Here is a 13175-nt window from a genome sequence, read left to right as displayed (position 1 = left end):
ATTAAGAAAGTGCCTAAATGTGAAGTAAAATTCAGCTGTAGAGCTTAGATTTCAAGAAAACAGTGCTAAAGTCAGATAAAGACAGTCACTTCATTCATGTAGCTATCACTGTTAGAATTTGGAACAGAACACAGGTCTCTTGCATCCCATTCCAGTTTCTCTACATGGCAATAATTGGTTTTTACACATATCCAGGAAAGCAGCTTGCTACGTGATAGCATGAAAGGCCATCTTCAAAGCATGGTAAACACAGGTATAGACTGACAAGGGACAGTGGTTGCCTTAAGTTCCAAGTTTTGTTGCCATTTTTCCAGCCAAAGACGATTCAAACCATGACTTGCTATTCAGAAGCCACCTGACAAATTGGCAATAATCTACTAATGCACACCATTTGCTTAAATATTTACATTCATATATATAAGAACATACCAGGTAAAATGACAGCACTTTCCTATCTCTGAATAAATATTTTCCCTGTATAACTATAAATGTCAATTAGCTTATGAATGCAAGTAATCAGGAATGATAACATACCAAGCTGTCGCACCAATTCCCATCCATCCTTCAGCTGCGTAAAATCCTTATGAGTGTGCAGAATGGCAAATCTTCTAGTTGACAAATTTCATCCCATGATTTTGGAGGAAGCCAGGTACATGTATAAAAGGAGGGAATGTCCAAACCTGTGTCTCCAGTCAACAGAAATTTCCACTCATTCTCTATGACCTACAATGAAAAACACTGCTCTCAGGACTAAATAAATAAGATCTAATGGTTTTAGCACATTATGTAGGAAATTAACACACTTACCTGAATGGTTGCATTAACTGAAAAAGCTTCTGTTCAACTACTAAAAACTTATTTTCAAAGTATTCAGTGTCTGGTTTTCAGTGAAATGTGAATTTAAGGAATAAAAAAACCTAAGATTTGAGCCAATTGTGTTCCTAACTTGGAGAATGAACAATGTTAATGGATTATACTTTTTTCAGATCCATTCTTCAAATCCAGGATGTTCAAGGAAAAAAAAACACAACTGGAAATATTGCAGGGAACCAGGCATTTTGCAACCTTTTCCTGTAATGCTAGTCTAAATTGTTTAAAAGAAATATCAGCCTAATGCATGTCTTGTTCCTTTCTCAACACTCCTCTATCTCAATATGTCTTTGATGGCTTCAATTTGTAAATTGAAGCCCCTGTGAAAGGGAGACCAGCGTCCCATGATTATTAGTCTCAGCTCTTGAAAGAATTCACTTCTATGTATTTCCCAATATAAAAGTTTCTAACATTATAAATGTTTCCATATTAGACTGAAAGAAGCAACCCCACACAACCTCAAGTTCTGTTTTGCAGAGGATATGGTTTAAATGTAAAAATCTTAGTAGCTAAATATTTTTTAAAGAATTACTAGAAATTAATATAATTCAGTTGGTACAAGTGTTTGATTTTGAGGAATTCTATGCAAAAATAAACACATTTAGCACCTCAAGTGAAAAAGATGAGTAGTTTCTTAAATCAATGATTACAATTAGTTTTGATACGCTCTTGGAACCCAAAAAAGAATTTCAGTAAGATACTGCAACATGTTCACTGTAAGAATAACACAGGCTGAGCTTTGGATTAAGTTATGTTTAAAAACCTGTTACTATCAAGCTCATTTGCCATACCTGTTCATTATACATTTATTTTATTCTAAAGTATATGCTTCAATTCTTATAGTTGCTTATTAAAATGAAAATAAAACACCACAAAATTGAGGATTAAGTATTATAATTTATATACACTTACTTTTCTATTCCTATCCTGTATGTTTCTACTACTGATAGTTTGTATATGCAGTGTAATATATATAATATCAAACTGCAAATTATTTTTAATTACTGACCAATCTTTCATATTCAGGAGATTCATAGACATAGAAGAGCAGTGACAGACATTGACATAAAGTAAGTAAAATGATCCTTGAGAATCTTCAACATACAGGTGTCAAAAAAAGAACCATCTGCTATTAAAATCACTCAAGAGTGTGCATTCTGGAAAACTATAACAAACCATTTAGATCTCCTTTGTTCTAATAAATGCTCCAGTCAATTACCCCAAAGCAGTCATTAAATACATGTACTGTTTTGTGAGCCAAATAACGTAAGAAACATTTAAGTGCAATTCCATCTTAGTAACATGATTTTCAGAGGAAGCCAGAGGTCCCTTTGGGGAGGGGTAGAAACAAGCAGCAATTTTACAATTCATTATGAATATAAATACCAGGGCCAAATTCAAACCAGTCCATCATTAAATGTTATTCAAAATATGCTTCCCATTCTACAGCACTTTTTCCTTAATACACTTTAAAACAAATGTATTTAAAACTGTAATTTATTATCAGTGATTTCACTTAAATACAAACCAAGGAGGCCATCTACTGTTTTATAAAGGTTTAGGTTTGAATACTTAGTCAAAAAAAGGACAAGTCCATTTAGGTAGGCAGAAATGCAGTGCCTGAATTTGCACAGTGACATCAAATAACTTGATTTTCAAGACAGTAATACAAAGTTGTGGAGAGGTGCTCTGGCTTTTTTCAACTACCTATGTCACCAGTCCCACGGCAGGGAGGTATTTGCAGGGTATTCCTGCACTCCTGACACAATGATCATTCAGAAACCCAAGTGTGATCTATTGTAATTGAAAAGTGGAAAGCTTTCAACTGAAGATCAGGACTGAGAGCAAGCTGTGTTATTTGATCTGTGTCTCCTTTTCAGTCTTGTGTTTCAATCTATTTTTTTTCTTCCATTCAACTAACAAGAAAGAGACATTTTAAAATATTTTTAATAATATTACTGTAATATATAAATGCTCCTGGTTTTTTATTAGCATTTAAAGTCCTTTCAAAATTGGTTATTCTTCATGAGCTAAATGGATATATGTACAATTCATAAACAAAGATGGCCATGGGACTACATGTAAACATTTTTCAAGTTACAGAATTAGCATGGTTTGCATGAGAAAAGAATTTTAAAAAAATAAATCTCAACACAGAGCATGTAGTAAAAAATGTCTGACTAGTGAAGATAGCCCAAGACCAACAGTCTTATATGAATTATTACTTCAGAAATAATTTTCTGTTTGTCTCTGCCTTCACTGGGCAGAATCAACAAAATGGGCTCGCATCAATCAGTCCCTGGGAATGCATACTGTTAGCTGGGATTCAGGTCCTGAATCTTTATATTTCTGCTGACAGAAAGAGTCTGAATAAAAATGAGATTATTCTATTTACTGCCTACTTTAGTTTTGTCACACGGGGGTTTTTTGAGATATAAAAGAGTAAGATTTAAAGTCAAAGAGCCAGGTTTACAGGACACATTGCCTTCTTGGTACAAGGCAACCTTGAATGCAGTTTCAAATGAGATACCAAAATATTAAGCTCTGAATTCAATGATCAGTGGAAATATCTTTGATAAAACACTTAGGCTTAGATTGCCCAGACCTTGAATAAATTATAATGAAAAAATAACCTTCAGAACCAGCATGCCCCTAAACTGAACACTACACATTAAACTACACACTAAGCACTACCTTACCAGGTACTACAACTTACTTGTATTTAAATAAAATATAAACAGTAATGGATAGTTCAAAAATTGCCATTTGCAATATTAACTAGAAAAAAATTATATATGCAAATTGGGAGATTAGTTTCCCTCTCCCATCCCTTTTCATGTGATGACAGGCAAGCAGCTAAATAACAGAAGCAATGTTCTGCAATTTGAAGATCTAATAAAGCCACAAATGTAGAATTTAGTAGCTGATGTGACAGAACACTGAAAAAATTTCTTTAAACAATCTCAGTGTAGGTAATTCACTTCAAGGGTATATTGTGAATAATCCTAATGTCATCATAATAATGAGGTCAACACATGAAAGAGAGAAACAGATCATTGAAGATTCCGCAGTTTCTCCTGTTCCCATAAACAAGCCAGAAGAGGAAGGGTCACCTTAAGTATAAAACAATAACCAAACTGAATTAAAAAATGGTTGGGTTACCAACTACTGCCTTGCACCCTCTACAGCCAAGAGACCCAGTCACAAGACTTCATTCTCTCACCAGCTGTGTGAAAAATTTTCTTGTCTACTTCTTGAAGACATACTAAGTCACTACATCACATGAATTTAACATCAAAGCAAGTGGACCACTTCTATCTAACTGATACTTGATCATTTCACACATGACTTGAGGTAGCTATTACTAAACAGAGTGAAATATGTAGCACTTTTATTATATTGTACATTTTCTTTCTAAGAATAAATTATTTTTTCAGAAAATATCCGACATGTGTATGTAAAGAAATGTATTTCAAAATACAGCACCTGAGACAGTGCACTTTGGAGAAATGACAGTAACATTTCTGGAGTAACATTGCCAATTATAAATGATGAATTATCACTCTTACCTTGTATATAAAACTTCTGGTTGCTCTGAATTATCCATAGACAAGATTACAAGGTTAATAAACCTCACAAGCTGGTACACTGGCTCAACGTTGACCAAATCAGCAAGAGATAAAACCAAGACTGAGGAATGGTCAGCAAATGGCCAACAGCCTGTATGAGCAGCGTCCATCTTCTCATCTTTCTCTTCAGCTGCAGCTTGCTTCTCAGGAAATCTCCATAGCCAGAACTTCAGAAGAAGAAAATATCTTAATAGCAGTTTCATCCTCCAAAATATTTCCTTCTGAGGCTGATAGAACTTCTAAAATCTTGTCTTCTATTTGTTTTGGCTGCCTAAAATGTATATAAGATTTTTCACAAATGAGAATTACAGCTGTTTTACGTTAGTTTCTATAAAGTAAGTCAATGTGTAGATTCTGTTCATGGTATGCAGCTTACATAACAGAACCTTTTTCTTTTCATATTAAACATGTCCTTAACTTTCTGAACAATCTAGCCACTTTCAGCCTAAAACCAGACAGCATAGGGAGGAAGCAACAAACCACTCTGAATGCTGCATGTTTCATGCTTTGACCTGTGGAGAAGGAAGCCCTTTGCCATGTACAATCTCTGCAAATCTAGCACAGGATGAAAACATTTCTGAAACCCAACCACTATTATCTAATCAAAATTTGTGAGGACAGCAAATCATATGCCAACATCATGACAGTATGAAAGGATGGCTGTATTGCAAGGTATTTGACTTGAGAAATGTCAACACTTCTAACATCTTCCAGCAGAGTAAAAATTAAAAAAAAACAAAGTTAGCAAGGGAGGAGGAATAAATAAATGCCAGAAATTCTTCCCTGGTTTTAGTCAAGGAATCATTTAAAAATTAAAACAGAGTTGGGCATTCATTTTCAGGAAGATAATGTTAATTCCTCAGTTTAGTTGTAATATAACAGCAGAAATCAGGAGCGTACTTAATAGTGGAGTCTACAACATAAATGTAAATACTCCCTGACTGCTTAAAAGTCTATTTAAGCAAAAATAGCTCTAGGATAGGATCAAGCTCTTCTACAACATTCTCCAGCAGCACTTCAAGTAACATTAGAATTAGTAGAACTTTCTTGGCATTTGTATTACTGATTCACTGTTCTTTCCAATATATTTCTATAATGTGTATTTACAGTGTGCAAATAAAAATATTAGTTAAGCAATATTCTAGAGGTAAGGTTAATATTATTTAGAGTATTCAGCTGATTGAAAAAATGAATCAAAGAAATGTACCTTGAGAAAGGAAATATATTAAATGCTACATGCTACAGAAATACTTTTTGGCAACTAAATCTGCTTCTGTTTTCACTGTAAGCATATAAGATTGTCAAAATCAAGAAAGAAATAATGGAGAGTAAACAATCGATTTCTTCACTTGTAGACCAATTAGCCATTGAAAAATAGCTGGAGTTGTAACTGTATTTCATTAACATTTCTATTGGAGGGTAGCAAGACTACCTGCAATAAGGATACTACAGAGAATACAATTATTATTAATGATCACAACCTAGCAGTCTGGTATTTATACTCTTGAAAAGGCAAATAAAAACAACACTGCTTTCTAGAAATAAGATTATTGTTACATGAAAACAAAAACATGGCAAATCTCATAAAACAATTAAAAGACACAAATTAAACTGATTATTATAATTATATTTTGCTTAGAAGTATCTTATAGCCTGGGGTGAGGGCTTCAATTACTGTAGTACTAACTTGATTTAAAGTGAGACAAAAAATTCTGTTTTCCTAAACTATGAAAACATTTGATACGCACTGGAGTTTCATTTTTTAGCTAATTGTGCCCCCTCCAGGTTCTTCTGTAATTTACACTTTCACTAATCATCAGTTTAGGAGTGGACATTTTGGAAGAGAAATGTACCACTTGTGGCAGTAGCCCAAGATTATACATGGGATGTTACAGAGGTTCCTTCTGTGTTATGGATCACAAATTGGACTGGTGACCATCACCAGTTGAAGGGGGAAGGCTTTCTTCCCCCCCTCAGCAGAATGACTTAGGAAAACGGGTCATCTGCAATGGACCCTTGTCCAGCTTATATATGAAGGAAGAAATCTATCACAGGTGAAGCACTGAGATGTTCAGGAATTGCATTTGTAGTCCAACAGGACAGCATGATAGCTAAGCAGACATTAAGAAAGTTAAAGTGTGGGCTTTGGGAAGTTACAAGTATTTAGAATAATTCTATAAACACAGATAAGGACAAATTTGGTAATGCTGTAGGTGCAGAGAAGCAGAGGATTTGAAACATGAACATGTTAGCTGAGGCAGTAGAGAGAGCAGTATTAGTAGAAGATAATCTCACAGTAGGTAACAGGGTTCACCAATGGATCCAAAGTGTACAGAAAGAATTGCTGAGCTCGCAATTGCTATAGGGTTCAGTTGCTTATGATTTCAGTATGCATCTATTTTCCTAATTACTTCAAAGTTTCCTTCACATACTATTTTCAGCATACCCCATTTCAGACTTATTGTGTAACAGGCATGAAATACTTAAGACTGAATAATTAAAGAATAGTTCTCTAATAACAGCCAAATACACATGTGTTTTGTCAATGATAAAATCCTTTACGGATGGGAATGCATAAGCAGACACTGTGTATGACTGCAATTACCCTTGAATAGCTTTCTAATTCTGCTTTTTTCTTTAAAAATATATTGTTATAAACAGCTTGAATTGCATTTTATATAGTTCCTGGGGTCCTAATACAAAATTAATCTAGCCATAAACTCATAACAGCAGGCATAACATGCATCATCCATTTGAGGTAGATTCTATCTCACATTTCAAAATTAAAAACTATCATTATTTAGTTTCAAAATGCTAATCATCTTTCCATTAGTTCAAAGACAATTTTGATCAAAGCTTCGTAATAGTGAAGTGTTAGGATGTACTGTAGAAGTGTTGAATTCATTAACACTTGTCAACTGCTTAGCCCGAGTGATTTAATTATTAATACAGTAATTACTTTAATAAGTTACATAAACATTCATAATTCTAGCATATATCCTCTAACTCCAACATAGGTAGTTCTCCTTCCAGAAGTACTATCAATGCCAACTTTCAAACCCAAATGAAAATATGTTGAGGTTCTTTAGCTGATGCATTCTTTTTTTCTTATCTGGTTTATTTTGCTCTTTGTCACGTGTCCAGTTGCCAGAGCTAAATACAACCACAAAGCTACACTTCCACAAGTTAGACCTACTCTATGCAATTTCCTTTACACGTGAACACCTAACACTCACTCTCCTGTAAAAGAAGCATTAATTCACCAGTGCTGTACAAAATTAGACTCCTCAAACAGTGAGAAGACTTGATGTAAAAACAGTAGCAAAAAATTAAAGATAGCTATTAGAAAGTTTCTGCAGTAGCATACTGTAAAGAAGATACATAAATGTTAAGTACATCTCATCACAGACTTGATACCCTTTAAGTTGGCCATGGAAAAGAATTAAGAATTACTATTTCATGACACAGAAAAGAGACCAACAGACTTGGAGCAAATGGGTAATCACAAAAGCAATCATAATCAGAAAACCTGTAAAAGCAACACTGTTCCATGGTCAGGTCAGGTCAGCTGTGCTAAGACCAAAACCTAAAAGCCAAGAGTCAGTAGCAATGCATTAGCAGGCATTCTGAACAGACCTGAGAGCTTCTTTGTTTATAGTCGTAACAAGCAGAAGCCCAAATGAAAACCTTAGCTGTTTATGCCAGGTGACAAAGCTTAACGTGCTGTGAGAACCGAGCTCTGTGTTTGGCAAAAGTGTCAGAGCCATACGTACCTCAGTCCGCTGTGGGCACATTAATGTAAAGCTCATCCCTAGTGAGCTGCAGATTTTTCTAGGTGTTAAAACATTAAGATGGTCAGTTCCCAAGCTATACGGTGCCATACAAATCACTGATGCTTGCACTCATTGTGACACTGATATACACCAATAAACTCTACCCAGATAAACATAATTCTCATGACTGATGTGAGATGCAGATGTGCATGTACTAGAATATCACATAAGAAAGTAGAATAATCTTAAAAGTGAAAGACAATAATATTAGATTTAGAGTTCATTAGATCCACATATTTTTCTATGATGAATTTTGATATTTCAGAATTCTTTCACTTTTCAATAAGAATAAATATGCAGAATTTTCAAAAATGTTTTTGATCAAACAATGTATCGTTAGATAAAAATCAAAGTATTTGATTTGAATGTAGTAAAGGTAATTACAGAAGGGAATTTTTTTAAAGGTGGGATTTAAAAATGAAAAATAAATCCTTCTTGCCTTATCAGAACTTAATTCTACTTGCGATAAGACTATGACCATACTAACCACATTACAACAGGAAGGTACAATTACAACTGCCAAGCTTCTAACTACAAACGGTGTTTAGTAAATTCCAGCATTCCAAAGATGTAATCAAGTCTCTGCTATGAAGACAAATTTAAATAATATTTTATTTTTATTTTATTTTATTTTTAGTTCCTTGAGGACTGGATTGGGTGCAAGGATGACTTTGTGGCACCCCATTCATAATGCCTGGTAAAGAGATCTCTAACGCAAAACCCAAAACTCTTAGCTGTTGCCTAGAAATATGTAGGTGGTTCTGCCCCAGAAGGAATCCTAGGAATGACTAGCCTGTACAAAGTACTCATAGGTGAATGAGGTCCTAAAGAAAACAGACTCCCAATTGTAAGTACAGACACACCTTTTCACTTTTCATCAAATATCTGAAACTATCTCATGGATGAAGAAGACACATGAAATTAAGAGCTGCACAGAAAAGAATACGCTATCCAACAACTTCTGAAAGAGGCACGTAATTGATGTGAATGCATAATCACGAGAGCAGGAATAGGCAACCATGAATCCATACCTACTGTTGCACAGAGAGAATGAAACTGCACTAAAATTTTCAGATGAAACCAGTATCTACTCATTTTTAGCAAATTATCACGCAGATGTCTCTACATTTTAGGAATATCCTCTGCACTTGCCTGGAATACAGTTCAGCACCCCTTATGATATTTCACCAGCACTAACCTACCCAAACAGTGTTATACCCCATGTTGGCTATAAGCATAAAAGAGAACTGTGAAACACTGCTGACCATTTATTTATGCTATAAATACACCATAAACCTCGCTCAACAAAGTTTTAAAATAGTAAGATCCCAACATTGTCATTATGAAGAAAATAGTAGTTTGAAAGAACAGTACAAAATTTTCTAAAGAAAAATGGACTAAGGAAGTACATTAAGAAAAGTGGGAATAAGAATTATATCCAAGTTCTATGTTCAAATTGTTATACCTAGAATCAGCTGCCATGTAAAAATCTTTTTGTATTCAGAATTTCCATTTATTTCACTAAGAGTTACAGGCAACAATCTGCTATGTTGTTGAGCTATGGTATTGTCTCTTTTTGTACAGAATTACTCTCAGAACTTGCTTACTTCTGCTGCTGCTGAAAGAGAAGCTAATTCTGTTTCCTCGCCATTGAATGGAACAGGACTAACCAAAGCTAGTAGGTATAAAGTTACTGGCAATTGCTTTGGGGAAGAAAAGCAACCAAAGGACTCCATGCTTTACACAGCAATAAATACTTTACAGTAGAACAAAGAATTTCCCCCAAGAGTTTTATAAACAAAACTCTAAATCCTACAATACAGTTTCAGTTCCAATTGTGAATTCTATTAAAATATAATTTAAAAATATAAACTTGAAAAGAAAAATTAATACAATTTAATTATTGCAAAACACGGGGACAGACTCACTGTACATATTACATGTTGTAGCTGGATGTAAATGCTCCTAGGTACAATACAACTACAGAATCACAGAATTGTCACCACTGGAAAAGATCTCTAAGATCAGGGAGTCCAGCTGTCCACCCAAGGGAAAATAAAAAAACACAAACAACAAAACCCCAAAAAAACCCAACAACCCACCACCAAAACACACACATAAAACCACAATCACACACGACCAACAACACACAGCCCTAAAAATCCCACCATGTCCATTCTAGCATGCCCTGAAGAATACATTTCTTGAATACCTCCAGGGATGGTGACTCCACCTGGGCAGGCTGTTCCAGAGCCTGATCACTCTTTCAGTATAGAAGTTCTTCCTAATATCCAATCTAAACGTCCCCTGCCTCTACTTCTGGTCATTTCCTCTGGTCCTGTTGTTATTTACTTGGGAGAAGAGACCAACACCCACCTCCCTACAACCTCCTTACAGGTAGTTGTAGAGGGCAATGAGCTCCCCCTCAGTCTCAGTCTCCTCTGTTTTTCCCATATACATTAGCTATTTTGTACATGAGAACGTTTAAATACACTAAAGGCAAGTTCATGGCACAAGCCTGCACAGTCCATGCATCTATCTATATGTGATTTTCTTTCTGCAAAATCCTATTTCATTTTTCTAATTCTTCCTAAGACTTTAAGTTGATATTACAGGTTAAACTAAAGCTGAAATCCAAACAAAAATATCTGAAATCCAGTCAACAACCAGTGTAGATGAGACAAAAAACTCCTATCTGTAATGCCTTTTTAGTTGTACTTGTTCTGCTCCTAATTCAGTAGTGGGCACCGCACCTCAGTTATGGAGTTCCGTGCTAATGCTCTCGCCTTCAGTCCAGGCTCTAACACAGCACTTCCAAGTTTACAGGATTACATCAAAAGTGGATTAGTAGATTTAAGATAACAAGGTAAAACCTGCCTTCAACCCAGAACTAAAGATCTATGCTCTCCAAGTACAGAAAAGGAATCATTAGTATTCTGCTCAGTTATGAAACTCCCAGAGTGAGCTGAAGAGGTAGCTAAAAGGAAGTAAACTATTGGGTAGGTAGTACTGGAAATTCTAAGAAACAGCAGGAAATTAATAAGCAAAGTTTTAAATGCAAATACAGAAGAAGCATACAAAAGAATTAAATACTTCTACACGTATACATAAATCTAATTTAAGAAGAGGCTTGTAAACTAAAGATTTATAAAGCAAAATCTCTCTCATCTCAGCACAATGCCAGATCCACTTCAGTCTGCAAATCAGCAATTAAAGAAGCAACTTTATCTGAACCTGCTTCCATAGCTGGGGGAAAGGGAGCCCCCGGAAAGGCTGAAAACCAGTGAGATGGTGCTCACTGCCCAGCACAGGGGAAGCTGGACACCTGAGATGGTGGTAGCCAGACCTCTGAAGTACCAAATGAAATGCTTCATTATGTTCACTGAGGACCAGCTGCAGACCCTGGAAACATTTTTCCATCAGAACCAGTACCTGTACGTCATCACCCTTATGCACCTGCAAATCACATTTACTTGATGTAGGAGAAGATCAAGGTGAGATCCTGACACTCAGTGATGTTCAATCTCCTGAGAACACAAAATATTGTGCTTTCTTTTTCAGGAGCTGCAAACCCAGAGCTTCATTTTAAAAAACATTCTTGGGAAGTTAACAAAACACAGTTTAGGTTGGGCAAGCAACAGAAGAATATAGAACAGTTCTACTGGGCTGATTTGTTCTGGCATCCAGTCCCCCCATAAACTCACTCGCTCCATCTCTCCTAGATTCACCTATATAAACACACAGACATGCTCAGTCCTGCTCCTCTCCTGCACTGGCGTGTATATTCCTTATTTGTGTGATCTGCATGACTTCTGAATTAGCCATGGAGGGCTCCAGCTCCTTTAGGCCCCTTACATGTATCTGAGCACGACTGCAAGAAAGGGACTGATTACATTTTCTATCAAGCCTTTGTATCAGAAAATATACTGCAGTATCCTAAAGCCCATGAGTGTAACTGCCTGCCCCTTCCAAATGAGACGTGAACTGTAAAAGCTCTTTTCTTGTTTTGTACTTCTTAGGTTTGGCTCTAAAATTGGCAAACCAAGTGGTAGCATGAGAAGAGTGTGTTTACTTCAGCACTGATCCTTCAAGGCACCAAGAAGCCCTCCAAGGATTGCTGCTAGTGGTCACAGACTGCGTGTAACCAGAAGCACACCAAAAATATCCATCAGTCATAGCTGACAAGTTCTGTAGGGGGGTCCCCTGAGGGGGGGGCTAATGAAGTAAAAGATAACCTTGAGACAAATAAACCCTGCAGGCTGGAGGCAGACATGGTTCCACAAGAGGTACTTGGTGGAGATACCCAAGGCGGGACACGCTGTTGTTGGCAAGAGACTTAAGACTCCGTATTTGATGATGGGCCCAGACAGAAGCTTTCAGAGGAAGCTTAAGAAATACCAGATTATTTGGATTTGAATGTATGACAGGAAGGAATTGTAGGACTTCCCTCTGTCCTGATCTTCTGAGGCAGGTGTATCAGTTGAGAGTAGAAAAGGCACTTTGTTGTTGCTAATGGCACTTCACCCTGTACGCCTCTTGTCTCCTGCTGCTGTCATTGAATGTCAGCTGAGACCCTCAGTTTAAGAAAGGTTTAATTTGATTTATATCAGACTCCAAAGCCCTTAATTGGTTCTTACACCGTTTAGCAATGTCAGTTACCTGAGAGCTGGCTGGCTACAAGCCTGGCTAAGCAAGACACCGGTGACACTGTTAGTCTAGGAGAGAAAGCAGGAGGGAATGCCCGAGGTAAGGGCTCTTCCTTGGCGGAACTTCACTCCCGCACCGGCTGGGCCGGCCGAGGGCCCCTCTCGGCCGCGGCACGGCAGGCGGGGCGGGCGGGGCG

This window comes from Apus apus, chromosome 6 (assembly GCF_020740795.1).
Source record: "Apus apus isolate bApuApu2 chromosome 6, bApuApu2.pri.cur, whole genome shotgun sequence".
NCBI lineage: Eukaryota > Metazoa > Chordata > Aves > Apodiformes > Apodidae > Apus > Apus apus.
The sequence above is the reverse complement of the archived record's forward strand: the minus strand, read 5'-3'. Positions refer to the sequence as shown.